Consider the following 26,221-nt stretch of genomic DNA (forward strand, 5'->3'; position numbering starts at 1 on the left):
ATGCCAGAAACCGCAGGGAGTCATCCCAGTTTGAGATGGTTTTAATCTGTTGGGTTTCTCCATGGAAAAAGCCCAAGGTAAATAGAGAAGGTTAGGTTTTTCTTTCTCCCTTTCCTAATTTTCCAAGGAGTATTCTTACATATCAGGCCCAGCTCGGCCTTAAGAGGCCACCACTGGGGACTTAAACCTAACTGAGAATAGCTGAGGATTATGTGACTTTATTTCCCACAGCACAAAGGGTGCTTTCAAGACATGTGGGAGAAGAAGCAAGGTCAACTGTCAGGTGGGGAATACTAGAAAATGATGATGAACAGAGACCCAAGAAGGTACCACTGAGTCTTTGGCTAACCTTTCACGGGTACCCATGTATCTTTGAACAAGGGCCACACAGTCCTTAGAAAGCATTTCAAGACCCTGGGGTTTTTGGTTCTGCTCAGATCTTCGGAACTCTTATCTCACCCTGGTATTCCTTGCTGTCTCTGATTCTAGGCATAGTTCTTGTAACTTCTTCAGCTCCTTGAAGACCCACTACCACCCTGTTTCCACAAACCATGGCATGTCTTTTCTCCTTTGCTGGGCAACCCCTCCTGTGCTCTTCAGAGCCTCATCTGAATGTCCCCTTTCCAGGAAAGCTCTTCCCTGACTACTGGGTGTCGTCGTGCTATCATGTCCCGTTCTCTGTGCTTTACACATATCTCCTTTATGCACTTAATACTGAACCTTTCAAATGAATTAGTGTAACATTCTCCTTGCGATTTGTCTCTTGTAATAAGTACACCTTCAGTGAAGGCAGAGGTCATGTATGTTAGAGCATCTTCTCTTGGCCCCACAACGAGGTACTCTGTGATCTATGTAATTTCCACTTTCCTCTGGCCCCTATTCATTTTCTTCCTTCAGCTGGCTCATATCCTTCTCTTTCCTTCATTCTCTGACCTTCCTGGGTAAGCCACATACAATTATTTTTGGTTTTTGTTTGTTTTTTCTTTTTCTTTTTGCCTATACTGTTTGACATTATGCCAGCTAAGTGTGTAGAATGAGATCTGATATATAGTAGGCTTTGAATAAGTATTTAAAGGAGTAATGGAAATAGCTCTTATCTTCATGGGAAAGCCTCTGTTGAGAATGCTGGAGTTTGGAGAATAGGGTATCCGCAGCTGGAAGTGGGGATGCCTGTGACCATTTGGAGAGATAAATTAGCTTCTTCATGTTTCCCAGTTTTCATGTAGCTGGTGGTAGATGTTGGAAAGGCTGAGTGGAGGACAATTCTAAAGAGGTTTCTATGTCTAATGAAAAATGGAATTTTGCAACTCCCTGAACTTGGAAAGGAGACAGCGCAGCATTTGGATCAGGCTTTTGTACCCTGATCCCTACCCTTGGAGTTGGTACTTTCCTCTTGCATGGGAGTTCACAATAACAAGAATGATGAAAAAAACCTTAGAGTGTTTAAGATTTTAGGGAACACTGGGGCTTAACATGTTTGGGAAAGACTCTAGCATTAGACCCATTAGGAATTTATACCCTTTAGGATTCTTTGGTTGGTTTATTTTGCTCAGTTCTCTAATCCTTTCCTCCTGTGGGTTGAACATTCATGCTGGTAGTTCTAACTTATGCACTCACTTAAAAGTGGCAGAGTACTTCTATTCTCACTTCTTTAGGTTGGTCAGTTGGGCACTTGGGAGGCAGAGGCAGGCGGATTTCTGAGTTCAAGGCCAGCCTGGTCTACAGAGTGAGTTCCAGGACAGCCCGGGCTATACAGAGAAACCCTGTCTCAAAAACCAAAAAAAAAAAAAAAAAAAAAAAAAAAAAAAAAAAAAAAAAAAAAAAAAAAAAAAAAAAAAAAAAAAAAAAGGTTGGTCAGTTGGACCAATACCCTGATCCTAGAACAATCTTCAGAAAAATGACCCAAGACATGGTTGTGTCAAACCTTGGCCTGGAGCTGAGCCTCTGACCCTCAATGTCATGAGCTTAAATAATCCTGTCAGCTCACTAGCCCATCAGAAGATATTCTTTCTCTCCAAGTGCTGTCAGCAATCCATCCATAGCTGCCAACCTAGAGGGTTCAGCTGCTCCTCCATGAGTGGTCATTAGTGCCACTGCCCCCAGCATCTTCTTCCTTGCAGCTGCCTCAACACATGCCTGATCCAGGATCCTGCACTTCCTCACTCGTCCATGTATTTTTAGTATTTTCATATGCCTCTTCTTTTTTCTTCATTTCTAAGCTCACTAAAGGAGGGCATCACAAATACATCTTTTCTATCTTTGTTTTACTGACTACATATAACAATTTCAGCATGTATTTATAATTCAAAAGATCACTGTTCCATGGGTCCAGAAGTCCAGTGGTACAATTGAAAGAAGGGTTTTGCAGTGTGGTGTGGAAACATTTTTCAAAACATTAAATATGAATACCACTTGCTCATCAATTTCATTTCTTAACTTGATTATACATAAGCACTCATAGAAATATGAAAAGATCTGTATTTATACATGGTGCAGGAGTCAGGTTTTCTATTCCTGCACAAACTTCATGACCAAAAAGCAAGTCGGCAAAGAAAAAGTTTATTAGGCTTACACTTTCCACGTTGCTGTTCATCACCAAAGGAAGTCAGTACTGGAACTCAAGCAGGTCAGGAAGCAGGAGCTGATGCAGAGGCCAAGGAGGGATGTTACTTACTGGCTTGCTTTCCCTGGCTTGCTCAGCTTGCTTTCTTATAGAACCCAAGACTATAAGCAAAGAGATGGTACCACCCACAAGGGGCCCTCCCCCCTTGATCACTAATGGAGAAAATGCCTTACAGCTGGATCTCATGGAGGCATTTCCTCAACTGAAGCTTCTTTCTCTGTGATAATTCCAGCTTGTGTCAAGTTGACACAAAACCAGCCAATACACATGGTAAGATTCTTGTGCATTGTATAAAATTAGAACCACCTAAATTTCCATTACTAGAGAATTTATGATATATAAATATATACATATGTAATATATTACAAATTATGGTATATAAATATGGTAGAATATTATACAATCATTAAAGAGACATAATTCTCTAGATAATGGCATACAAAAATGTCCATATTATTAAGGGAACAAAGCAGGAATAAAATTATGTGTAATTTTGTAGAATGGTATTTTTGTCAGTCAATATACACATGTATCAGATATGTAAATAAGTATAGGAAAGAACAAGGAGACATGTACTAAATTATCAATAACTTATCCATGTGGTTAAGACTAAGAAATCAAGTCACTTAAAAATATTTTACTGATTTGGAAAAGTCAAATGGGCACTGTGATAGTTAATGTTGACTCTCAACTAGACAGAATCTAGAACCACCTAGGAGGCAAGTCTGTGAGGGGTGGTCTCTGTCAGGTTAATCTCTTAGTAGGCCTGTGAGGGATTATCTAAATTAGGTGACTTGATGTGGAAGGTCCATCTTAACTATGTGTGGGTACCATCTCATGGGCTGGGGATCCTGGACTTTGTAAAAAGGAGACAGCAAAGTGAGCAGTAGAATAATACATCACTCTCTGCTTCCTGGCCATGGTTGCAATGTGACCTCATGCTCTTGTGACAATGGCTTTCTTGACACAATGGACTGTATTGCCTTGGACTCTAAAGCAAAACAGACCCTTCCTTCCTTAGGTTGCTTCTTCTTAGGTGTTTTGATACAGCAAGGAGAAACTAATGCAGGTCTATGATCATTGTGGTGAAAAGACATTCATTCTAAAGTAGATTTGTTATGGAAGGGCATTGTGGTTGCCCCATCTCAGAAAGTAGTCCAAAGTCTAGGGACGTTTCCAAGATGATTGGTTACTCATTTAAGTAAACTTTCAGGTAACCAAAGGCAGCCAGTGTTGACTAAAGAGTGGCTTTCCCACGATGAAAGAGTTCTTTTCTTTACTGATGCCAAGCTGGACTCTGAGCTAAATGTGAGCAGAGGTGGTAGAAGTCATTGCTGAGAAGCAGCTGCAGGAGATGTGCAGGCCATGCTTTCTTGGTCACAAGGCTGACAGTGTTTTAGAAATTGTGTTGCCCCTTTAGTTTGGGTCCCTGGAGCAGAAGCTCAGGGGTTGCGCAAAGTCCTATTCTCCATCACTGAGATTCTGGTTGTTTCTCCTGGAGGGCATAACCTAGACTGTCTCTGATTAATGCAGCTGTACAGACTTTGCTGTCACCTTAGTGGCTTTTGATGGACTGTGATATACAGTTCTGGATTCTGGCCTTATCTCTGCTGTAAATGTCCTGTGTGGTTGTACTAATTAACACACCATTTAGACTGCAAGAAAGGAATGAAAACGAGTACAGCAAACATTGATTTAAACCATGAAGCTGCATTACTTCATATTACAGGGTTCAAATATATGCAGCATCACTGGCAACTCGAGGCTGCCATCTTTCTACATGGACTTCCTGTGGTAGCTACACAGAACTGTGGGAGTTCTAGTTGCTCTATGCAGATCTCAGAGCATCTCACAAAGAATAAGACTGCTTTTTGTGACCTTTTTCTCTTTCTTCTTTATAACTGAAGAAAGCATTTACTGAAGATTGACCAGGGAGTTTCCTTAATATTTCACTGGCAAATGTTGATTCCACATCTGTCTTGGCAGTGAATAAATTGACAGTTATCTTTTACCTGTCTGTGTCTCTGAGCCCTGGATGTATGCTAAATAACTAAACAAATAAAATTTTAGGTCCTGTCATCAAGGAATAAAAGGATGAAATTAGTACCTTACTTACTTTCATGACCTGCATTGTGTCAGTTTCTTGACAGGCCCACCTATGATGGGTTCTGACTGAGTAACATTTTCTGTATCTTGAATTTTTCATGCCTATAGTGAGCTCTCTTTCTGTCTCTCTGTCTCCGTCTCTCTGTCTCTGTGTAATTTCATTTTTCCAATAGCTCTTTCTTCCCCTATGTACCACACTCCTCAGTCTGTATACCCCTCTTCACTTTGCCTTGACTCATGGCACTTGGTTGGCCAGTTTCAAAGAAGTTGAAACCAGGAACTTTTGAGCTATACATCAAAAATAATTTATTACCCTCATTATTAAAAAATACTAGAAATGGTTTGAGGTGAGGACTTACGAGGCCAAATGGGTAGACCTTGTGGGATTGAAGATGTGATCTACACTGTTTCCAAGGTTACATTGTTGTCTTCGATGTTGGCATTGACTGCAAACTGCCCGAGAGAAATATGGGTTCATTCGAGGAAAATTCCAGGGCCTTATTATCCAACCAGGAAGACACACACACAGCCAACACTTGTATAGGCTATAGGGACTGGGTGCAAGTCTGTAAAAATCCAGACCTTCGATGTCATCATGTTGCCCTGCCCATTAGTATTAGTCGGTCCCATACCTCGAAGTCCTGTCACATGCCCTGGAAGGGTGTTTTTTTTTTTTTTTTTTTTTTTTTTTTTTTTTTTTTTTTTTTTTTTTTTTTCTGTTTGTAGGTTTGCTATTTGGTTATGACTAAAGAAAATGGTCCTAAATGGTGTGGGATTTGTTGACTGGCTTTTTATATAGCCAGTATGTTGGGGTGGTGAAATCTTACCTTGATTCCTGTAGCCAGACTGCTACCACACTCTGTTTAAAGAAGGGATGGCTACAAAGGGACTGATGTCAGCTTTAAAGGACAATTGTCACCTTTTGGGCTTGGGGGATGGGTTTATGTCCTGAGATATCTTCTTACAAATATCGATTTTGGAGCAAAGTGTCTCTGAAAGTGTCAAGGACAGAACCAAATCACCAGCTTAACGTGGACATAGAGCTACTTACAAAATATTTTGACATTATGCCCATGGTAGAACATTGATAAGATCTCTTATGGAATGTAAGAAGTCCTCCTTAGCCTTTGGCATCCATTGAAAGGAAAGGGTAGGATTTACCCTTCCTGCAACCTCTTGATCATTAAATCAAACAAAGAGAGAAAACATCACATAAAACAGCAGTCCAGTTGCAGCATAGTTTAATGAATTATAGTGTAAATGCAGCTACCAACAAGAACAAGGGATAAAAACCACTAGTCACCCCCAAAGACTTTGCATGTGCCCCATCTAATCTCACCCTTCTTCCATGAAAATAACCACTCTCCCAGGTTTCTTAGGAATCACTTCCCTTGCATTTACTGTAGTTTTATAATGAGGCTGTGCAGTAGTGTCTCCCGTTGTGATCCTCACATCTGGAGTCGCCTCTGTCCTGGCCATACATATACAAGTGTTGGCATTTTTTTTCTTATTTTCCTAGAAAACATGAATCCTGGAAATACTTCATTACCTTGCTTCTTCCTGGTGGATTCTGTTCAGTTTTAGGATGTCCTGAAGTAAAAAATTCACTTCTTTAAAGAAGTACCTCTCCCCCTGCAACATCCCATATGAATGACCAGCATCACAATTCTGAAGAATTAAAAGAAAGTACATTCCTGTCAAGCTTATGCACATGGCCCTGAGCAGGCTACTGACTGCTGGCATTTTCTCAGGTCCCTAGCCATGAGGTCCTGCTTGGCAACTGTTGCTTGCCTCTACCTAACAAATAGGTCATTAAGTGAGAGGAGTAGGGGCATGAGCAGATTGCCTTGTTGGCTTAAAAAAAAAAAATCATTCCTTAACTAACACTTTCTTTCTCAGAATGAATGAGAATTACCTTCTTGTTTTTTGAGCCTAAAAACAAGAATTTAGACTTTCCAGATGACCTAAAATTGTTACCTTATCTCTCTATCAGTGGGAGTAGGGGGAAGCCAACATTTATATTTGTATTTTACTTTTTTGCTGTTGTTGTTTCTTTGCTTTCTATAAACATACCCAAGCTTAGGTTTCAAAATCGCTCCAAATAGTAAATCTAATGGTTTATGTTATCTAAGGACTTCAAAGCTCCGGTCTCCTGCATATGGAAACTAAAATTAATGAAACATTGTAATAAATGCTGATTTTCTATACCCCACTCAGCAAAGTCTAAATTGAATGACTTTACTTAAAGCTCTGCTGGTGGAGACCTAATTAATTAAAAACATCAGGGTTAAACAATTGGCCATCCATCTCTGAGCACAAGTGGGGTACATGGTCCATATGACATTCCACAGAGGATGAAAAATGAGGGATTGCATGGGTCCGAGATGATTCAGATTTGATGGGGCACCCTAGAGACTTTTAAAAAATATTTCCTATTTTCTTGAGACATATGGACTCTACGCCATTGTCATCCTTAATCTGAGAAATTGGGTTCCCATGCATTCTGTTTGTTTAGTTCCTTGCGTGAGGCCTGAGGCTGGGGCCCTGTGTGTTTGTAGCAATTGGAGCCAGCTTTTGTTCAGCTTTAAGATGAAGTAAGACAAAACCATAAACACGCTACAAAACACCAGAATATAAAAGGGGTTATTGGTGCCATAATTAGAAACGTAGGATGCTTTTATTTCAGTTGCTCCTCTACCCTCCCACGTGCCCCTCTGCTAACTCAAGAACAAAAGAGACTTAAACATTTTTTTTTTCCCAGGCAGTTCTGGAGTTTATTTTAATGGGAGATCTCTCAAGCCTGTGCATGGTTGGAGGAAATTTAATGGACAAGAAAAGAGTGTCTTTCATGGGTGGGGGGTCTTAGAATTTAGAGAAGCACCAGAACAGTGTAGCCCAAGACAACCAAAGCATCTGAGAATCATGCTATGCAATCCTGTAAGTAAAGTGAGAAAGCCTACTTCTCTATCTGCATATTACTGTCATCTCTGTAAGATTCAAGTGCATCTATGTCTTGGCCCAAGCTGTTGTTTTGGTTTGTGGGTCAGGGTCTAGCAAGAGAGAGAGTGGGGATGGAGGGGCAAGAGATGTGAGGAATGGAGACAAGACAGAGAGGCTGATCAAGTCTTGTTTATTGAAGGGAAATTTGGGGTATTTATATGTTTTGACACATGTCTTAGAGGTGTGGATACCACGTGCCTTGTAGCTGGGGGCACTAAACAGCAAAACAAGATACGTGGGATAAACAAGATGTTTATCAAAGTGTGCTGAGCTGTTGTAGGCTATTAAAAAATAAGTCTCCTGTTAGGGTATATGGCCTGAGATGGCTACAAAGATGATAGCCACTTTCTGTTATGAGTCGGCTCCCAACACATCTACAGTGTAGTTCAGAAGCCTGGCAGCTGTAGGGAGCTAGTTTAGAGAGGAGCTACCCAACTATTCCTCAGGGCAGGTGTTAATCCAGATGCATTCTCATTTCTAACTATGATAGAGTTGCATGAGCTGACCCCCTACTACCATCCCTGACTCTGAGAAGATGGGTTAGAGTGCACACTTTCCTCTGAACAGGAATATTCCATCTTGGGAGGGAGGCTAATCACCCTCTCAAGGAAGCTGACAAGGCTTAGGGAAGTTCCAGAAAGTTCCAGGATTCACAAGGACTCTCCCCAAGGTTAAATCAGCAGGTAACAATTGCTGGAAGGAGGATATTCTTTGTAGGTGCTCAGGAAATGGTGGTGGTGGGTTGTGGGTGGTGGGTGGTTAGAGGCTTGTTTATGTTTTCCCAGAAAAAGTCACACAACACTGTAGCGGCCCCCTCTGTTCTGCAGGTCGGGGTCTAGCGAGAGAGAGAGAGAGAGAGAGAGAGAGAGAGAGAGAGAGAGAGAGAGAGAGAGAGAGAGAGAGAGAGAGAGAGAGAGAGAGAGACACAGAGGGGGCGGGGGAAAGAAGGGGGAGAGACTCGAAGAATGGAAACAAACCAGAGGATCTGTAGTCAAGTCTCCTTTACTCTCTCCACCACATACACCACTCCTACTACTACTACACCACACACTTACAAGGAAATCCTGGGTATTTATAAGCACAAGCAGGGGCACACAGGTGAATACATTTTACCACGTGCACCATGCAGCTGGGGTCACTAAACAGCAAAACAAGCTATGTGGGATAAACAATATATTTATCAGAGTGTGCTTCAGCTGTTGAAAAACAAGTCTCTCATCAGGGTATATGGTTCCAGATGGCAGCAAAGTTGATAGCTGCTTTCTAGCCACTTTCTGCTTAAAGTCGGCTCCCAACATAACACAGTCATGCTATTTTAGAGAGAAAATAGCTTTCAAACTATACCATGCTCCTGTCTAGGAAATGAATGCCTAGATCAAGAGCAACTAACTGCTTTTGGAAAGTAGAATAAAACACAAGATGAGAATCAAGTATACCCCTGGACTAGGATTGTCTCCCCTTTTCTTTCTTGCCTAACCCACTAGCTTTGCTGATTGTCACCACCTGAAACAAGTATCTAGAATCCAGTTACTACCTAGCAGCTTGGTATTACTCATGCCCTTGATGTCTGAGGCATTCCTCACCACTCTCCTGATACTCTTGTCCCAGAAAACAGAGCATTCATCCTGTGATTCCTGTTCACCACCAGCCCAAGCGTTTGCTACAGCATCTTAAAGCTGAGAGAAGGAAGCCAGTCAAGGATTCAGATAGGGCTTTTCAGCTTTGGGGAGCTGACACCTTTCAGGAAAATGGGTGCCATATCTGCTTTGCCTTTGGTAATCAAGAAGAGAATGTTTTCTACAAAGATGATACATGTGGAGTCAGATCTTACCCTAGAATGTGATCAAAATCAAGGAAGAGGGGTGGTTAGGAGATGAACCAGTAGGCAAAGTACTTGTGCAAGTTTGAAAACCTGAGTTTATATCCCTAGAACCCATGTAAAAGCCACTTGTAGAAGTGGCTCTGAAAATCTCAGTGCTCCTAAACCTAACATGGAGGAGTCTGCAGAAACTCTTAGCCCAGTCAGAGCCAATACCTGATATTGTCCTTGGAGTGTACATGTGCTGCTGTATGTCAGATACTTACACCCAAGTCCACATTTGTAACACACACACACACACACACACACACACGCACACGCACACACACATGCACACGCACATGCACACGCACACACACACCCCACACCGTGTAAGAAGGAAGAGAATTAAGTGTCCCCAGCAAGATTGGGTAGCAGTTATGACATATTTATGGCTAATAGGTAACTCAAAGGCTGCTAATTACCCCATAAGGTAGAGACTTTTGAATGCACTATGTAGAGTTCTGTTTGTCAAGGATTTGTTCTATCTTACAAGAGACATTTCTCAGAGAAAGCAATAGTGATCTCTAAGTACTTTGAGGTGAGATGAGGTGTGTGTGTGTGTCTGTTTTCAAAGTAGGCATTGAGAAAAGCAGGATTCAGATGAGCTAATGCACCTCTGTTGACTGCTTCCACAGTTATGCTGCCAACCTGTGTTCTGCCCCACTACTTGCTATATACTGGACAAAAACGAGGGAAAGGAGAAGCTTTTTCATAGAGTTGATATGGCAGACAGTGCTATATGTACAGGAAGCTGCAGAGCCGAGGTAATGATTCTGTTGACAAATAACAAATGGCTAACACATGAATTCACATGGTAGCATAAGAAAAAGAGCCAATTGGAAATAAGAGGACCTGAGGATTGAACCCAAGACCCAGAGCTAGGGCAACACTCTCTGCCAGATTCTCAAGATGTACTCTTTTTGAAAAAGCCAGTACCCTCATTGTCAACAGCCTATGATTGAGTTTAAAGTCAGAACAAAAGTTCCATGCTTTCCTAAGACACTGGGAAAGCCTGCCTCAAACTTTAGTAAAATGTGTTTTCATGTTGCTCCGGGGCCTTCAGCATGTTGAAGCCAACGAAATTCTTGTGTTTGCTAAACTTGACATCACCAGTGTGGCTTGCTTATAGGGTACAAGGTGATGATTCCCCACTGATTTCTTTGTAACTTCCAAATCTCTTCATTGTCTTCAAAATGTGCTCCAGAACATCCCATCCATTTGCACGCTGATATCCTTGCTTGTGTCATGGCCTGTCCAGTGCCTCAGGGCCATGCAGTGGAATAGAGTTGGTATAGCCTGTGCTATTTTTAAAGCATGTCCGTTTCTTCTGGTGCACTCTGCCTTTTCCTCTCTGCTAATGTTTAATATTCTCCTTCCCCTCTTGTACACTAAGACTCTAGTTTTGAGTTCAGAAATACCTTTTTATCTTGTACTCATCCTTCATCTTTGTAATTTTCTCCTTCAGGTAGATAGCCTATTCTATATCTTCCTTCTCGGATCTTGTCTCTAACAGAATTTTACAAAAAAAAAAAAAAAAAAAAATCTCTTCCATCCCTGCCACACTATTACAGACATTCCCTGTATCTATCAGAATCGGAATCTATGGTAGTTCTAAAATCCTGGAAGCAAATAATTTTACTTCAGGCTCACACCCCACCCCCTTTTAAAATGCACATGTTTGTTTGTGAGTATGTGTATGCTGTTTGTGTGTGAGCATGTGTACACATGAGTGTGTATGCATATAGAGGTCAAAGACCACCTCAGATGGTGTTGATCCTCAGATGTGTCCCACCTTTTGCTTGCAACAGGATCTCTCACTGGCCTGGAACTTTGTCGTTTAGGCTGGGCCAGCCGGCTGACAAGCTTGTATGAATTAGAATGTTTCTACTTTTCAGCTCTCCATCACTGGACCACACCACCATGGCCAATTTTTCACATGGGTTCTGGGGATCTGAACTCAGATTCTCATGCTTGTAAGGCAAATGCATTATAGACTGAGCCATTTCCCTATCCCCTCCCTTTCTTTGGAACACCCATAGCAAATGCTTCATAAACAGCCGTTTCCCTATTCCTCCACTTTCATTGGAACACCGATTGTTTGAGAATTTCTAGGCCTTGATCCCCTTCATTTTCACTGTCAGCCAACCCCCCTTTCCTTCTTCCTGTTTTCTAAGCTTAAGTTCTATGGTGATTATGATGATAACCCCTTTGATAGTAAGTACATCTGACAGGAAAATTTGGAGAGAATATTCTGGACAAGCTCAACTCAACTCCTTCCTGTTCTGGATAAGAAGCCTGGCTGCAGATAGCACATTTGTCTGAAGCCCCTTTGAAGGCAGAAAAAGCCTGGCCCAGTGCTGTTCTCTATGTGAGTGAAGATGTTAATTATGGGTTTAATATTAGGAAACACATTTACCCACACATAAAAGTACATTTATTAACGTACCCATTCAGTAAAAAGTAAAGTACATTTAGTAAGCGGCAGAGGCTGTATTCATTTCTTCTCTCTCTCTCTCTCTCTCTCTCTCTCTCTCTCTCTGTCTCTCTCTCTCTCTCTGTTGCATGAGTATGCAGGTGACTGATGTCACTCCTCAGGCACCTTCATTCTCTCTTTTCTCCCTTTCTCCTTTCTCTACCTCTTTTTTTAAATTAAAAAAATTACTTTGAAATTTATTACAAAATTACATTTGCAAACAAGAAAACCACACCCTGTCCTTTTTGACAGGGTCTCTCACTGAACTGAAACTTCCCAAATATGTTAAGTTGTTTGGCCAGTAAGCCCCAGGGATCTACCTGTTTCTACCTTCCCAGCCCTGACATTACAGGCATGTGCTGTCATGCCTGGCTTTTCAGAGCCTGGATTCTGGTCAAGGTGTTTGACTCTACTCTTTATGTGCTCCATCCAAAGAACAATTAGACATGTCCCCTGGTCTCAAGAGGCTACCATGTAGTTGAACTACAAATGCATAATGAGTTGAACTATCAAATGAAGGAACGATTCTTGGTGGTCTTCTCAAGCCACTGTTTCTTCTTCTCTACATATCTCCATGCCTTGATGGTAGAAGATTCTCATATTTCCAGCTATTTAATCAGGATGCTTTCACCTATAAGTAACAATACTCACTGGGAAGTTGTTTAAACACTGTTGTCACACATAAACAGAGTCTCAAGGGTAGGGGTACTTTGATTGCTTGGTAGGTCATTCAGGTCAAGGATCTAGATCAACTTCCTCGTGACACTTGCACCAACCCTGTACTTTGTCATTCTAAAGGTTGGGAAGGACTTGATGGAGAGGCACATCATCAAAGACTATACAGGGCTAGTACAGATAGACACACTCGGTAACTGAGTAATACTCACAGCCCAACCCTGAAAGGTAGAATTCCAGGGGATCCTGAACCTGGGACCAGGTTCCATACAGATGGATTAGGAGTGTCCAAGGGCTGTAGAGCAATCCCTAAAATAAAGCCAGTGTGAAGATCGAGCAGAGGATGACCAGAGTCATAGCCTCAGGACCTGGAGATGAAGGTAGAACTATGAGAAGACGAAGGCTGCATGGGTAAGCGAGGTGTAAGTAGGAGGAAGTGCTAACAACTTGGCCTGTGTGTTAGGGGACACATTCGACCAAAGTTCCCTTCAACAGTTAGTGAAAGGAGCTAAACACAAAGGCACAAAGAAGACAACAACAACAACAACAACAACAAAACAATAAAAATTTAGAATGGACCACTTTCCCATCTCTAAATAGCTGTCCTATAAGAGGAATGGTGCAGCATGAATTATGTTCTTAGAAATGTTCAGTATTATAACACAAATCATCTACTGTTACATCTGCTACTTTTGGAAGGTCATTTTATTTACTTTTTGATAATTTTATATATGCATAGAATGTATTTTCATCATATTCATCTCTCCTCTTCCTCACCCCATTGTCCCTCTGGAACCCTTCTTCCCAGTATTCCCCCCTCTGTCGCTCTGTGTGTGCTGTGTGCATGTGTATGTTGTGTGTGTGTGTGCATTGTGTGGTATGTATGTATGCATTGATTGTATGTGTATGTTGTGTGTGCATTGTGTGGTATGTATGTGTGTGATGTGCATATGTGTATGGTGTGATGTGTATATGTGTGTGTGTATGGTATGGTGTGTGTGCGTGGACACGTGTGTTTGTGTTATGTACATGTGTGTTGTGTATGTGCATTGTGTGTGTATGATGTGTGTGTGCACATGTGTGTATGTGTGTTGTGTACATGAGTATATTGTGTGTGTGCATTATGTGTGTGTATGGTGTGTGTATGATGTGGTGTGTGTGGTGTAGTGTGTGTATGATGTGGTGTGTATGTGTGTGGTGTATGTATGGTGTAGTGTGTATGTATGTGTTGTGTGTGTGTATGTGTTGTGTGTATGTTGTGGTGTGTATGCGTGTGTTTAAATGAGTACTCAGAATTATTATGGTTACTTGCATGAACATGGATGTGTAATTATTTGCTTATTTTGGGTTACTTATTAGTGGTTATACTCCTAAAGAAAAAAAAACTATTTTCTGTCTCCCAGCAATCATTGATTGGCAATAGATCCTTACCTGGGGGAGGGGACTCATGTGTGCCTCCTAGATCTATTCTGGCATGTCTGTCTATGGGCTAAGCTTGTATAGGTCTTGTGCAAGTAACTAAATCTGTTGTAACTCATGAGCTTTCTGGCCATGTGCAGAAGACAGTAGTATCTCACAGCACCCTTCTCCATCCTCTGGTTTTACATTCTTTCTGCTGCTTCTTCCAAAATGTTCTCGGAGCCTCTGAAGGGTGTTTGTGATACAGATGTCCTACTGAGGACTGGCCTTCTTGTTCTCAGAATTTTGACATGTTTCAAGTCTCTGCATTGACTGCAGCCCACTGCAAAAGGAAGGCTCTTTAACCAAGGTTGAAAAGCACTGCCAGTCTATGAGTGCAAACAAAAATGTTTAGAAGGCAGTTTGACAGTATGAGATGTACTGCCGTTAATGGGAAATATTTTGGAGACAATGTCTGTGGAGTTCTGTGACACTAAACAGCCTAATTGTGATGGTCTTGATGGAGTAAGAGTGTCGCTCACCCATTAGTTCTGTGACTGTGCAGATCACAGTTTCTGGCACTTCTCCGTGTTAGTCGCACGACATTTTTCCTTCCTGGAATAAAGAGTTACTTACCACTGTGAACATCTTTCACTGGGTTCATGAACAATGTAGCGGAACTGAGTCATAAACAGAATGCTGTCAAATATATATCTTCCCATAATAGATCCTGTACCTTACAATGCCTACGGGGAACTGCTTTTTAAAGTCTATAACACACAGTAGTTTTGATACGGCTGGTTGAGCTATGTAGAAATGATTAAAAAAAGAGTAATAAATTCAGATTTTACACCAGGCGCCAAGCATTAAGCCAAAATGAAACTACCATACTCAGATCTTCTACAGCTTAGGGATAATTAGACCTACATTTCCAAATGCCATGAACATCACGCAATGCGGCAATTGTTGTAATAACTATATTCTCATTGAGTGCCGGGTGCTGATTTACTCTAGTGATGCTTGCCAGGCCTAATGAATGATCTAGGAGCAAATCTCTAGGGGGCGTTGGAAGAAAAAGGGGAGATTTTTCCCCTGGGCAACTCTGTTCACTGGACTTTTGAAGACTCATTCTTTGGCAGGATAGATATAGCCCAGGGGTCAGTAATGTGCCTTTGAAGTTTAATTACCATTGAAGCACAGTACTTAAGATAATCAGAGTTTTTCTACACATTTGAGGAAAAGTGGTAGTTTATATTTTTCTTAGAGGTGTTGTTTTAAGTATGGCTTTGTCTACTATGCTTTTGCTCTCAGTGAATAGATTATCTTTTTAAATGTATGTATGTATGGGTAATTTACCTGTATGTCTGTATGGCTATATATATGCATATATGTATGAATTATGTATGTATGTATGTATATATATATATATATATGTATGTATGTATGTATACCACATGCATGCATGGTACCACAAGAGGGTGCAGGATCCCTTGGACCTATAATTATGTGAATGCTAGGAATTGAACCTGGGTCCTCTGGAGGATTAGCCAGTGCTATAAATGACTGCCATTTTCCTAGCCTTCATCATCATCATCGCTATTATTATTAAAGTGCTCCCTGTATGTGTTGGAATTTATTGCTGATCCTAACTCGATTTGGGGCTCTAAAAGGAAGCCCAGTTTTAAGTGATGCTTGGTACTTAGTGATTTCCTCCAAAAATCACATAATAAAGGTAATCCCAGCTCTCTGTTGATGCTGGCTGGTGTGCAAACATACTTAGGACTGGCTTAAGAAACTCAGCTTGATTCTGTGGGAAGCTTGTCTGAATTCCCCACCCCTTCTTCTGAAGGAGAGACTTTATGCTAATGGGGAGATGGAGTGCAGAGCATATTCTATGGGCAGTCAACTGAAGTCCAACTAGATAAGTAGAGGGGATGCCTTGTAAATGACCCGTGGAACCACGAGTGCAGACCTGTATATTTTCCTGAACCACAGAATTATAGAATGACATCATCGACAGTACTGATATTATTGGTATCTCTGACTTCTCAAATCCCCATTGGCATCTTAAGATGAAATTCAGACATGGTTTCTTCCATGACAGCATCCGCAACAAGTCTTATATGTGTGTGATGGTTTAAAGTCTTCTCAACAGATGTCTATTATGGGTAATATTAGCCTTGTATTTTTTTGACCAGACAATGGATTTGGTGTGGTTATGACTGTTTAAGAGCTAGTTGGAGTTTAATCTAGTTTGTTTGAGTCAGCAGCCATGATCCCACCACTGTTCTCGTATTTCCTCCCGTAAAGGTGTGAGGCTGAATTTGCTCTGTAGAATGTACTGGCTCAGCATCCCTAGATGCTCCTGGTGCGTTGTGTGTGGGCTCATGCTTTTTGGCTACAAGACAAGGAATGATTCAGCCTTCCCACCAACCTTGACTGATTCCATGGCTGTGCTCAACGTTATGTTAGATACAGTACAGCATTATTAAAGAGGGTGAGGAATGACCCCTGGTTTCGAGGAAGGTGCTCACATGAAGCATTCATGGACAGGGCAATGCAACAAGCATTCAAAGGCTCACAAAGCAGTGTCAGGCAGTTCATGGGACCACAACCTGGTTCTTGCAACCATGCCCGTTCACATCTTGCATCCCATCTCTGCTCAATGCTCTTCCTGGTAACTCTGGATATGGTCCCAGAACCTTTCGCAATAAAGCACACTGGGGAATGGACCAAAGCTATCGCATTTAGATACCTTTTTTTCCCCTGTAAGGTTTGTTGTCATTTGGGAGAATAGGGGTGAGTGAGTCCTGCAGTGGTCAGTGAACTCTGTAGGACCAATAGATTCAAACTCCACTTTAAAGGAGATAGAAGTTCAGTGTAGGTGTGGGATAGCAGACAGGAGGATATTCCAGCAGGAAGAAGTTCATTAGCTAAGCCCTTGGGGTTGGAAGAGAGGGAATAACCTCCTGGGAACAAGAAGAGAGTAACTTCCTTAATATAGATGCTCTTGGGAGAGGAAGAGCCTTTTTTGACTTGCTTTTGACCTATTTTTTGAACAACACAGGGATAATAAGATAGGGAGAATATTAACTCACATGTATTCAGGTTATTGTGCCACTCACACTGCTTGCTGCATACATGCCTCATCTCACCCCCAGAGTTACCTCAGGAGGTGCTGTTCATATTCTCATTGTGGGAGAGAACAAATAAAGCCCCAGGATAGGTCACTTGGCTAGTTATATAGCTGGTACAGAAGGGCATCCAAATTCCAAAATCATCATAGAGACATTTCAAAGCACTATCTGCCTGACACTTTAGACTGTTCTCTGAGTGTGGTGCTCCCCGATCAGTGCTCAATAAAGTATGTACTTATAAACTCACAGTGTGAATACAATGAAGAATTGTATAAGGCACATATATGCATCATATATGTACCTTCTATTCACAACTATGTATCCATACTACTGTTAAACACACACATACACACACACACACACACACACACACACACACACACACACACACACACCATGTATACTTCACTTTTCTAGAAGAAGCTACTTGATTCTTGGACTCCACAGGTAAGTTTATGACTCAAAGCTTATAACAGGCCAAGGAGGACTCGCTTCTTGCTTTGGATCCTGAACTAAGACACAGAGAGGGACTGAGAAACTAGCTCAGCTGGCAATGTGCTTTCTGCACAGGCATGGCGACCTGAGTTTGGATCCCCAGCATCCATGTAAAAGTCAAGAGGTGTGAGCACCGAGAAGACAAAGACAAGGGCATCCCTCAAGCTTGCTAATAAACCAATCTAGTCAGTTCTGAGATTCGAGTACAGCAAAAGATCTGTCCGAAAACAGAGTGGGGAGTGACAGAGGCCTCTAGTTTCCACACATGTGCAAACAAGTACATACCGCTTTTACACCTGTGTGTATATGCATACAGACATACACTCCTCTCTCCATGACATGCAAAGCTATAGAACAGAAGAAGCACAATCATTGAGTTGAAGTGCTCTTGAGGAAAACACGAGCCAGTCACTGTATCTCTAGCTACCATGTTCTTGTCTCTCCCTTGCTTAGTTTAACCAGCTCTTTTATTTTTCAAGCCTCAATGGTAAAGCTCCAACAATTGCTTCACTCTGTTGAGTCAATTTCTGTTGCCACCAAAGAGACTTAATTGATGTAAATCATCTCTTTATTTTATTGCACTAATGGGGTCCATTCCAGAGAGACTTGTGGCCAGTGAGATGCCGAAGGCAAGGAAGGAACATTTGGTTGCTTTGTTAGAACACTATCCATGGGGTAGGGTCATGGAGTAGAGACTGATATACGAGGTCCTTCTAGAGTTTACAGTAATGGATCATCTACAGAGGAGGTCCAAGAGAGTGGCCTTAGTCTGAGTCCATGAATTATGGAGTCTGGTCTGATATTAATTAGCCTTAGTTGTTGTTTGCTTGTGTTTTAATTCGGTCCCTTCCTTTCTAGTATTAGCATGGTGCCAAGGAAATAGTCTGTACCTTCTCCATTCATTTCTACAAGAAGTAGTTACTGGAACGTCACAGGATGGCAAATTCTCTGAGAAATACAGAGGAAGCTCACAATACAGAGACAAGTTTAGGGCTAAAGGGCACACCGATAATAGTGTACTTTAATACTTACAGAAGAGAAAACAGTAAGGTCAGCATGGACCACTGGCTTATGCCCCATGATAAAAGGGCATGGTGAAAGTCTATGATCCCCCTTAGTCACCAAGTCCCCAGGTCAGTGATTGTTATAGCTCCTGATACATCTCTTGGAATCCAGATGAGTTGAGGCATGAAAACAGGAAGACGTTTGGCAAACCCAGCCCTAAAAGAAGTCTCCATTCTCTTTCTCAGTTGAATAGTGCTGCGGAAACCAATTGAGTAATTGGTTTCCCAATTACTCAACACAAGAGTAATGCTCTCCAGTCTGTGATTGATACTTGAGTGCTTCTTATAATTCTTCTCTCAGATTAGAACTACCTTCTGGCATTATTGAGATTTTCTTGGTGATGATTATCCAGAGAAAAAGCGAGGTCTATTGATATATATATTTGATATCTGATACATATATATATATATGTGTGTGTGTGTGTGTGTATGATATATATATTATATATATATATATATGATATGTATATGATACATATATATGTTATATGGAGATCTGCTTCACATTTATAGGCACAGAGAACCCCCAAATATGAGAAATCAACAAATAGGCACATGTATTCATGATCTCCACTTCATAGAGAAATGTAGGCATACGACTCTTACCATCTCTCCAGTCAAATGAAGACTCCGGCCCTGAATCACAGCTTCAGGCATCACGATGAATTGGTAGTTCAGTTTGTTCTTGATTTCTGGGGACACAACACTGACTTGATTTCCTTATTTCTGATGGCTCCCTTTCAGCATGTGCGGTTGTGAGGGGTTCACTCTCGCTTCTTCTAAATGTGCCCTACAGTGTGTCGCCATTGCTATGTCTTCTTGGTTTTTCAACTCTCCCAGTTCAGCTTTATGTAATGGCAGCTATGTTTGGGTTCAGCAGCCACTCTGCCCTTGTTTTAGTGAAAGCAGAATTGATCTGTTTTGGTGGAACAGCAAAGCTGGCACTAGCTTAGTGTGTACAATTGCAGGGTGAGGGTAAATGTTTACCGATCAGCTCGGGATAGGGAGGTCCAGCTTGTAGCATTTAAATATTATAAATACTCATGTGTGGTTAAAACCTATTCAGTCAATGTGAAATTGTGGAGCACAATACATGCCATCAGGTACTATGTTAAAGTCCAGGAATCCACAGGATGAAACAGAACCATGGATTTCATGTCTTCATGGATTTTTATGGCCTTGTGGACTTCATTCTCATGGATTTTTGTATTCTAGGTGCGGAGTTGGACAGTAAGGCAAATAATTCAATACATGAATATGATAATATCAGAGAGTGGTAAATGCTAGAAAAATAAAGCAGAATAAAGGGGCACAAGAAAGTGAGGCAGGAAGCCAGCTTCAGGGATTGCTTAGGAAAAGCTTCAGTTGAGAAGCATGACTCAAAGGAGACACGATCCCAACATATCTCAAGGGACAGTCCAAACTTGCAGCCCTGAAACTTTTGTTGAATTTATGTAGAAGGAGGTATACTTTTTCCCTAGAGGTTTCTGAACATGTAAAATGTCACCACAGAGGTGATAGTTACCAATTCTAATTTATTTCAAAGTGAGAAAAGTGCTGAAATAGAAGATGGAGACAGATTCCTAATTCCTGATGTTAACACACATTTGGCATCTGGGAGTCCTTAGCCATCCATGGCCAAAGCAGGTGTACTTGGTTATCTTTTGTATACATGAGTCAATAAACATCTGCTCTCACCTTCAGTGACTTAGTTTATTTCATGTCTTACCTAACACAGAGAGATTTACATACACATACACATATTCACACATATACAGACACATACACACACAGACACATACACATATACAGACACACACATATTCACACATACAGACATATACATACACACAGGCACACAGACACACACATACACAAACACATTCACACATAGACACACATACACAAAGACATACACACACACACACACACACACACACACACACACACACACACAGAGTAATCTTAGTTACTGAGGCACCTTATAAAGGAAAACATCTACTGGGCTCTCTGCTCTAGAGGGTGAGAATCTGTGGTCATTATGGTGAGTATCATGGCTGTAGGCAGGCAAGCATGGCACCGAAGCAGTAGCTGAGAGCTTACAGGTTGACACAGCAGAGAGAGCTAATTGGGAATAGCGTGGGCTTTTAAAACCCCAAGGCTCAGTGATATATCTCTTCCAACGAGATTTTCCAAACAATCCCACCAATCGGAGACCACACATTCCAATTCATGAGTCTATAGGGACAGGTCTCATTCAAACACCACACAAACACTGTGTAGGATCTTAAAAGGCAGCCTGCTTTCTGGCTGAGCTAAGTTTTAAGTCCCAGTGACCCAGCAGGTGACCGCGGTCACCATAGATTTGTGTCCTTTGGTCACATAGGACAATGTCCCCGTAGCCCCTCCACAGATAGAAGGTGTGACCAAAGGTCACAGAGCCTCAAGACAGATCTTCATATTAATGAGGTACCTAAAGGCCAGAGGGGCATAGCCAATTAAACATTTCTTCCCAGACCCTCCTTCCTGCAAAAGGTATTTAACCTCAGGCCCGCCCTGAAAAACACTAGGGTACAGTTTCTCACCCACTTTCCGCCATGACAATAAACATATTAAGACCATGGACTGTTTCTCTTCTTCAGATCCGCTCTGGGGAACAGTGGAGCAGGCCTTCGCCTACAGAGCCACTGTCTAATCTCCCGTAGAAGACCTCTCTGCATTCCCAGTCACGGAGACCACCAACCCAAGCGAGCCAAGTGAGCAGCCATGACCCAGCCAACAGCTCTCATCCCCGTGGGACATAGATGGAGCGTCTCTCCCGTTTTCCTCCTTCGGCTGTGGGTCAGTGCAGCCGGTACTCCCCCACTCATTCTCAGTTTTTCTGCAGCTCACCCCAGCGGTGCCTGGAGGGAGAACCAGACAAGCTAGCCCCGGCTCCTCACAGGACCTCAGACTATGTTCCCCCAACCCCAGAACGGGGTCCCGAGGCTTCACATAGCCCAATGCCCGCCCGGCTCTAGTATGGGGGAGCACAGTCAAACTTCCCATGCCTCTGTCTTCCCCGAGTGGCCCTAGCCCCATGGCAAGACAGACGCTGGTCACACATCAACCCAACAACTGGTTTGGGACCCACACATCAACCCAACAACACTATGCACACATTGTAAATGTGAATGACTTGACAGTCTTTAGTCAGATTGATTTTGATTTGAAACTTCAGACATACGCACACTGCTACCTACTAGATATCTTAGTCATGTTAATTTTGAAAGTTTTTTTTTTTTTTTCAAGCAGTAGAAATATAACAGGCATACATTTCATCATTTGGCTTTCCAAACTGTTCATCACAGGTTCTATTTCTATTTACCAAAACATGCAGGATCCTTTTGCATCGAAGCAGACTTTAAACATAGATGTCTTTACTTAAAGTATTCCATTGGTTGAGTAAGCTTCATGTATGTCATGGCACTGAAAGTCCTGTGATTAGAGTTTCCTGGCTGTACATCACACCCATACAGTATCTTTGTAGCCAGTAGCCTACTGTTTGGCTGAACAGTGATATTCCACGATCAAGTCACTGACACATACAGCTAACCCATCACAGACTATGAGGCATTGTGGAGCTGGTCACCTGTAGACACTCCCAGTTCTGGGATGATTTCAATAGTCTTGCAGAAGTCAGGACAAATGGTTGTAGGTCTAAGACAACTTTAACATGCAAAAGAATGATTTTCCTTATGGTGTTGGTTACATGATTTTATTCACAGGCATTGTGAATCCCAAGGCCCAAGACCAATGAAGCGAATTTTGTGGGTCTCTGTGGAGAGTCACGTGTGTGTTTTCCCATGTATATCAGTGTCTCTCTATATGCTACAGGAATTGTCAGATGACATGCTATCTGATAAAGTCTTGTTGGTGTGAAATTATTTTAAAATTTCATCACATTTTATTTACTTATCTGTTCGTGTGTGTGTGTGTGTGTGGTGGGGTACACAGTGTGTGTGTGGAAAGACAATTTGCAGGAGTCCATTTGAACTCCTTTACCTTGAGCCATCTCACTGAACCCTGGAGTGAAACTTTTGTTTCTGTTTTGAGTACACCAAGGAGCATCTTGTAAAACATTTCTAGTCATGAATCAGAGTCAAGGTAAAAAAAAAAAAAAAAAATCAAAGCTCCTGGTAAGGGATGTGTCCAGTATTCACCTGATGATAAAATGTGGCTGGCCTTGTCCATATTGTCAGTGACAGTGGTAATTGGGCAATTCCTTCATCATCTGCTCTCCCTGTGTCTAGCCTTTATGGAGTAAAGCAGGAACAAGACAGCAAGAATCCAAACAAGGACATGAAATCCCCATTCCAACACACCCCCAGCATCCCCTTCCCATCAGTTCCTCCTCACCCATCCCCAGAGTCCCTCTTTGCAATTTGTTCGGCTCTCTGTAGCCTGTACTGCAGGGACAGCAGAAGCCTGAAGTCAGATGTAGGGTCAAGCACCCTGAAGAGCAGCTAGCAATAGCAAAGTGTACTTTAATAACTTTTAGCTCTCAAGTGGCTCTGGGAACCAAGCTTAAGATTTCTAGTGCCATTTCTCCCAGGCTTCCTTGCCCGAGGGAAGACCTGACTGATGACTTTGAATATCCATCAACAAATAATAAATAATAATAATAACCCATCTGCCTCAGGGTTGTTGGAGCCAGGGAGGCTGGGGTTGCTGGGGTATTCTCACTTCTTAATTTAACCTCAAAGTCAATTTCAGGCTGGAACCACAGCATGTCTGTAGTGCGGAGAATCCTCCTTTCAACATCCTTATGTCTGTTATTATCCAGAGTTGGGACCGATCCAGGCTGTTCTTAGCACCTGAATACTGTGTGTATGGATACTTCAGATTCCCAGCCCTGGATTTCTGAATTTTCAGGTACTGTTTATGTTCTCAAATGCCATGGTCCCCTCTTTTGCTCCCTCCACTTTATGGCTTGGAGACCTAGATGGAATAATCAAGCTCCCGGATGTGAGAGGGTACTCACCTCAGGGTGATATGCCTCCCGAAATGATCATGACCCTGGACTCGGGAGGCAGAGTCCTTGGGTGTGAATTGGACTTTCTTTCTCCATATATGTATGCATGTGTGCAGTGTGCATGTGTGCAGTGTGCATGTGTGCAGTGTGCATGTGTGCAGTGTGCTTGTGTGTACAAACCCTTAATCACATTACGTCTCTGAACACCAGCTTCTCATCCACGGAGAGGGAATAACATTAGCAGTGGTCCTTATACTAGGTAACATTTATTTAATGAAGGTTCTAGGCAGGGTTCTAAGTTCTTTCTCTGCATTATCTCCTTGAATCCTCACAACTACCCTCAGAGATGAGATAGAGTTGTCTTTGTTTTAGAGATAATGTATATCATAGTAGAAGCTACACAGGTGCTGATATGACCATCACTAAAGCACTATGCCCAGCCTAGTGCAAGCCCCTGCTCCAGACTGCCTGGACACAGTTACTGTGGTCATTCTTTCCTGCAGGCTGAGAGATTATCAGGAGCGGCATTTTTTTTTTTAAAGATACTTTTTGTATATATATGTGTGTAGTCATATAGACATGTGTATGCATTCGAATGGAGGCCAGAGGTCAACCTTGAATTGAATACAGTTCCTCAGGTTCCATCCACCTTTGATTTTTTTTCCTCATTAACCTAGAACTTACGAATTAGGCTATACCGGCTGGCCAGTGAGACCCAAGTCTCTAGCGCCGGAATTGCAAGTATGTACCACCATGCCTGGCTCTTCTTGCTCGTTCTGCAGGATCAGCCTCAGCAGAGCAAACACTTGACTGGCAGATAATCTCCCCAGGCCCAAAGTACATATTTTAATTCTGAATTTTCCGGTACAGGAAGATAACTGCTGTGAATGTTATCCTAATATGATCTGGAGATGCACCACTGTTTCCCACTTAACCTCGCCTGCAGACCAGTCCTGTACCCAAGGGACATGACTGGCATTGGCCTGTCTCAAATGTCAGCTCACTGACAAGAGGGGCTGTATATGCTGATGTGCCTTAGAGTGCTTGGCACATTGAAAAGCTGAATCTCGAGGTCCAGGGAGTTGTAAAGATCATGGACTCGGTGAATAGACCTTTGTGTGAGGCACCTGGCTCCCCAGGCATTCCTTTTTCCCTCTCTGTAAAGTGAGGCCTATACCTTGCAATTTCCTCTTAAGCTGCAAGCCCTGGGTTAGGGAAAGTTCTATGACATCACCTCCTCAGGATCCCTTCATTTATTGGCTATTATTTCCTTATGGTTGTAAGGAGCTAAGGCTCTGTATACCTTGCAGGAAGAGAAGAGGCAGTTAGGATATTAAACGATCTTATCCAGTTTGCCTGGGGCCACTGCTGCCTGGGGCTGACAGAACCATGGAATGTGGCTGGAAGGTTTCATTTCTCGTCCACTCACAGCCCGTGACCAGTAGGGGGCGTTGTTGCTTTCCCAGAAGCTGGGCTGCTTACCATTTCCACAGACTGCTTTTCTACCAGATGGCTGGTAGTGTGTCTACTAGTAATGGGTGGTTTAGCTAGGGTAGAATTCGAAGGCCTGGTGCTGTCATCTCGCTTTATGTAGGATTCATATTTAGCAGCTGCCAGTGGAAGGGGTAGTGAGAGGGATTGAGACCAATTGTGAACCTGTGATCAGCCTTTTACAGCCTCCCTCATGAAGGAGGGTTGCTGGTGCCAGGCACAACATGGCTAGAACCCCCCACTGTGGCCAGCTCAATCCCCCTATCCCCCTCCCCCGCCAGGACTCCTGGAAAATGATTTAGCTGTCTTTGCTCCTAATCCAATTTAATGATGCTGTTTTTTGATAGCATCACCTATTTATTTGCTGGGCAGGAGAAAAAAACATCACGCCCCACCAGGTGCACCGCAAAGCAGGGCTACTTGGAAGCAACCAGCCACGGGCTGCCATCCCACTTGCGTCTTTCATGTGAACATTTGGCCCCAGACGTGCTGGAGTGTTTGAAAGAGCAGGAGCTCGAGGGGCGGGGGCGCGGGGGGGGGGGGGCGGCTGGCAGTGCTGTAAATTCCAAGAAGGCCAACTGGGGTGGGAGCATGGTGGGGAGGGAACATTATCTGGTGTGATTCTTTGTTTCCAAGGCACTGCCTCCTATGTCTCAACTCCCTAGGATCGCCAAGCTGTAAACAGCACACCTTACAAATCAGTGTACCCCTGACATGGCTGGAACGTTCATTACCAGCTGTAAAGGTACCCCAGCAAGAGAGGTTGCTATTCTGCAGCCCGATTTTCCATCGCCATAACCCAATTAACTGGTGCGTGTGTTTGTTTTACAAAGCTCCAAGCTACCATAAACCATCCAGATACGTGGGCTGCAGAAAGCTTCGTA

At 42.5% G+C, this 26,221-nt stretch overlaps 1 long non-coding RNA gene across 2 annotated transcripts in view; it reads left to right on the top strand.

Moving 5' to 3' along the window:
- LOC143442538 (uncharacterized) overlaps positions 1-22,892 on the top strand; it is a 77,190-nt gene extending 54,298 nt beyond the window's left edge. For both annotated transcript variants that reach the window (XR_013110784.1, XR_013110783.1), the window contains exon 3: positions 21,475-22,892. This is a non-coding gene — a long non-coding RNA (uncharacterized LOC143442538). The remainder of the gene's footprint in view (positions 1-21,474) is intronic.
- The last annotated feature ends 3,329 nt before the right edge of the window (positions 22,893-26,221 follow it).

The sequence above is a fragment of the Arvicanthis niloticus genome, chromosome 6, assembly GCF_011762505.2.
Source record: "Arvicanthis niloticus isolate mArvNil1 chromosome 6, mArvNil1.pat.X, whole genome shotgun sequence".
In the NCBI taxonomy this organism is placed as follows: Eukaryota; Metazoa; Chordata; class Mammalia; order Rodentia; family Muridae; genus Arvicanthis; species Arvicanthis niloticus.